We start from the raw sequence: 5000 nt of genomic DNA on the forward strand, positions 1-5000 counted from the left end.
GATCCATGCAGTTTAAGGACTTCAAGACAGTTTAAGGACTTCTAGACGGTTTAAGGACGTATCATAGAGATATAGCAGCTCACTGGGTCTGTTTGTGACATTTTTGCAGGGAGTTTGTTGGCGTTTTTTGCTGCGAAGAGAGACGCGGCTTTTTGTTGAGAATTATGAGACAGCTGCTGCACCTGTGAGTCATTCTGCGACAACCGAACCGAAGCGACACCACGGGGTAAGATTTAAGCTGCAAACAAACTGTTTGGATTGATTCAAGTATTTATTTATTAACGGTTTGCACTAAGCATGGCTGCATTTTTACATCATGAAAGCACACTTAACTAACTCTTCACAAAGACTGTTACTGTGGAGTGGACGACACACCGATAAAAGCGTTTAAACACTTGTTTACATCAGCTGGGTCCACCCTATTCAATTCATCAGGTGTCTGTCTGTCATCATCGACGCTATATCTATCATCGATTATGGTTATGCTGCATCATTTATTATGATATGATTTATTAATTGAATACGTCTGAATTATGATTATATCCCAGAGTTATATTTCAATTTGACAACTTTAGCAGCTATATATCCATGACCATAAACATCATGTTTTACATCAGGACATATAGTCCAGTGGCTTGCAACCTAGCTTTTTCATATTTATCCGCATTTGAGCCACGGGCCAATACCTTTGATGACATTTAGCCTCTCAGACCCAAAACTAAAGAATATTGTTTTTGAATACGATATTGTGTACGATCACGTGGTACCATAGTAGCCTAGAGATGACAGGTTGATCAAACAAAATATATATAACAATCTTCATTCTCTAATAGTGTATAGACATCTTGTGTATTAAGTAATGCAGATGTTTAACAATAATCTAACTCTTGTGAAAGTTAGATTCTGGAGAGTGTAAAAGTTAGATTTAACTTGCATATTCTATAATAAGGGTCCATTTGGTTACCACCAACTCTCCATCATTTAGAAAACCCACTGACCTATAGTTTATATTAGAGTATACACTCAAAAGCTATACTGTCAGAGAATATTGCTACAGTGAACAAGATAGACAACAGTTTAATTCACATCGGATTCATCATGACCCTGTTTGGCTGTTTCTAAGATAAACTATATTATCAACAAAAGATGGTCACAACTGAACTCGCAACACCAGAGGGAGTGCAACGGACCATGTACAACCCAGATTCGGCACAAACAAGGGACTACATTCATTTCGCTCCTATGTGGAACGCCCTACCAACAGTCATTAAGACATGCAAATCCCTAGACTCCTTCAAAACCGCTCTCAAAGGGCACCTATACGGACGGCTGCAATTCAAGTCTGGCCCCCGTAAAATCTGAATCCCCCCCACCGCCACCCACCACTTTTCCCCCTCACTGCATATATGTTTTTCCCTCCTTTTATGATGAAGTGTATATTTGTTTGTCTCTAGTCTAAATGTTATGATGAATTGAACATGGTGGACCCTCTTGTAAACAAGTGCAATGCTTTATGGTGTCGTCCAATCACAGTCGACACAGTCTTTGTGTATTGAGTTGTGCTTGAAATGTGTAATTCTGCAAACTGTTAGTAAATACTTCAATCAATCAATACATCAATCAATGTGCTTCATCCTTGGCTACTTGTTTTAAGACCTGACGTCGAAACATTTAGAAAATGTCTTATGAATCCTGACAGTTTTCTGAAATACCTCATGTTTATATTAATATCAGTGGTGCTCAATATTTCATGTCAAGGTCGGACCCCCAGAATGATCTGGCTGGGACCTCAACAGAAGCAAAGATTTCAGTTAAAAACGTCACACTCTGTAATAATATATATATTCAAAGATCTGAGGCACATTTCCACGAAAAAAGGAAAATAAATAGCAGATCTACAAGCTCATAGCAGCACTCTGTGCCGCTGCTGTAGATCTGATATTTTTCAATAGCTAAAGTATAACAAGGTGCTTTAAGCCATTTTGGACGGGAACCCCTTTTGGGTTTTTTTTTTTACATTATGTCACACTTTAGCTATTGAAAAATAGCAGATCTACAAGCTCATAGTGCTGCCGCTATGAGCTTGTAGATCTGCTATATTTTTGAAAAATCGTGAAAATGTGGCGCAAACCTTTGAATATATATTCTTTCAGAGCGAACGTTTTTAACTCAACTCTTTGCTTCTGGCTCGGGGGGTCCCTGGAACAACATATTTTCAGATGGCCAATTACATATAATTCTGGGGGTCCTTGACATGAAAATGGAAACATAGGGTTTTTCAGAAAACTCTCAGGTTTTAGAAGACATCTGATGTCTTCTAAATAATCGTATACAGATGTAGATCGTGTGTAGATTCTATAAGATGTTGTAGAATCTATGGTATAGGTCTGAATGGGTTAAAAAAAACACCCAAAGGGGGTTTCCCCCCCTCCGCCCCGCCCCAAAATGTGTTAAATGTGGTGCACAGTGACGGATGAATGTGCACATCTGTTATGATTTATGGCGATTATTAGGCCCTGGCAGCCGTTCAGGGCAGAGCAGTACTGTAGCAACACAGCTGACCTCAGACCAGCTGCTCTGCTCGCAGCTCTGCATGTTCTATGTTGTTGTTGTAAACGCATAATATAGGAAACGATGCTCTCTAAATGAAAATAGCAGACCTACAAGCTCGTAGCGCGCCACTCGGTGGCGCGCTACGAGCTTGTAGATCTGCTATTTTTTCAATAGCTAAAGCATGACATGATGGTTAAACACGTTAACCCATGCTTAATTATTATGTTCAGGCGTTCATGAATGAACTATGTGATGCATCCGCTGAGAAATGGGTCAAAGCATGCATGGATGGATGGATGGATGGATGGATGGATGGGTGGGTGGGTGGGATGTCTGTCCTATACATAGACCTCACCCTGATGTGTGTGTGCATGTGCGTGTGCGTGTGCGGAGAGAAAGCCAGACCCCACACACACTGATGTATAGTCACTATAGTGCACAGGGGTCGATCTGCAACCTTTTTTTTAAATGAAGTGCCATGTTTTTTATTTTCTAGAGAGTCAATGTGCCAACGCACCCTAGACTACTGAGTCCCTCCCCTCTGTCAGAGTTCAGTGTTTTAATGAATGTAGAATTATGTGCAGGATGTGATTTACATCAAACCAAACCTCTCTCTCTCTCTCTCTCTCTCTCTCTCTCTCTCTCTCTCTCTTTCTCTCTCTCTCTCTCTCTCTCTCTCTCTCACTTATGCCAGTGTTCTTTGTGCCAATGTTGGCACTGGTGCCAAAGGTTGCCGACCCCTGACCCCTGCACTGGTGGTCAGAGCAGGGAGAGGTGCTCAGGCGAAATGACACAATTATTCTCTCTCGCTCCCTCTCTTTCTCTCTCTCGCTCCCTCTCTTTCTCTCTCTCCCTCTCTCTCTCTCTCTCTCTCTCTCTCTCTCTCTCTCTCTCTCTCTCTCTCCCTCTCTCGCTCCCTCCCTCTCTTTCTCTCTCTCTCCCTCTCCCTCTCGCTCCCTCTCTCTCCCTCTCCCTCTCTCTCTCTCTCCCTCCCTCTCTCCCTCTCTCTCTCTCTCTCCCTCTCTCTCTCCCTCTCCCTCTCTCTCTCCTGACGATGTCATCTCTTGTGTATGTTGTACAGTTTTACAAGGTTTCTAGTTTCTACTCTGAATTCCCCTGGCAAAGACAAACAGGGCTTTATCGTCATAGCCATGGTTTAACTTGTTTAACCTACTGTAACTCGTCCGTCTGTGTCTGTGTGTCTGTGTCTGTGTCTGTGTCTGTCTCTGTCCCGCCCCCCCCACCCCAAAGCAAAGTTCACGGTCAGTAAATCCAGACCTAATACTGCTCATTGTCAAGTTCAGGCCTCAGTATGTGTGTGAGTTCAGCCTCATTAGCCCTCTGTTCAGGATATACAGTATGTGTGTGAGTTCAGCCTCATTGCCTTAATTAACTTTATGGTGGTGTCACCTGGAGACTGGTTTCACAGCCTGGACTTCTCTATCTGCACGTGACCTTTCAGAAGGTGTGTGTGTGGCTCACTGCAATGTGACACATTGAGATCCTGAATACATTTTAACAACACAGATCTTTATACCACGACTGGGTGCTACACATATTATTTGCATTTACAGTATATAGTGCCTTTATCCAAGGCGCTTTACATAGATTGTTCACCCATTCACCTTTACATAGATTGTGCATTACATTCACCCATTCACACACACATTCACACACCAATGGCGGCGGAAACCATGCAAGGCACCGACCAGCACATCAGGAGCAATCAGGGGTTCAGTGTCTTGCTCAAGGACACTAACTCTGGGGGAGCCCACAGGGCTCGAACTGGCAACCTAGCGGTTACCGTCCGGCCACTCTACCGCTGAACCACTGTAACATATACATATATATATGTATGTATGCATGTCTCTATGGAAGCACATGATGTGATAAACCATCACCAGGATGACCCTGGCTGGCCTCCTGGTCCCAGACTGCTTTGCTTTCCCACCGTCTGCCTGACAAGAGGTCGCCAGAGGTCGGCACGGTGTCTGATGGATCGCAGTTCTATTGCATTAGACTGAGGACACACACACACACACACACAGTCACACACACACACACACACACACACACACACACACACACACACACACACACACACACACACACACACACACACACACACACACACACACAGTGAGAGTGCACGTGTGTACAGAGACATGAGGATGGGGCATGGTTTGTCTCTTAGCAGCCCTAATCGTCGTTGCTTCACCGAGCCAGAATGTCAACCTGACAGCACAGAGCACACGTACACACACACACACACACACACACACACACACACACACACACACACACACACACACACACACACACACACACACACACACACACACACACACGTCCCCCCACTCCTCACTGAAAGCTTATTGAGAAAGCTCAGATTGAGCGCTTTTTAAAAGGTTTGTCAAACACACTGTTGCATTTCACTGACACACACA

General features: G+C 43.7%; 1 protein-coding gene across 4 annotated transcripts in view; it reads left to right on the forward strand.

Annotated features, from left to right (window-relative positions):
* The first annotated feature begins 6 nt into the window (after positions 1 to 6).
* Positions 7 to 5000, forward strand: part of scara5 (scavenger receptor class A, member 5 (putative)) — a 102946-nt gene continuing 97952 nt past the window's right edge. For all 4 annotated transcript variants that reach the window (XR_013965888.1, XM_080791017.1, XM_080791016.1 and 1 more), the window contains exon 1: positions 7 to 226. The gene's annotated coding sequence lies outside the window, so the exon portion shown is untranslated. The remainder of the gene's footprint in view (positions 227 to 5000) is intronic.

This window comes from Protomyctophum bolini (assembly GCF_963924005.1).
Source record: "Protomyctophum bolini genome assembly, chromosome: 19".
NCBI classification, from domain to species: domain Eukaryota; kingdom Metazoa; phylum Chordata; class Actinopteri; order Myctophiformes; family Myctophidae; genus Protomyctophum; species Protomyctophum bolini.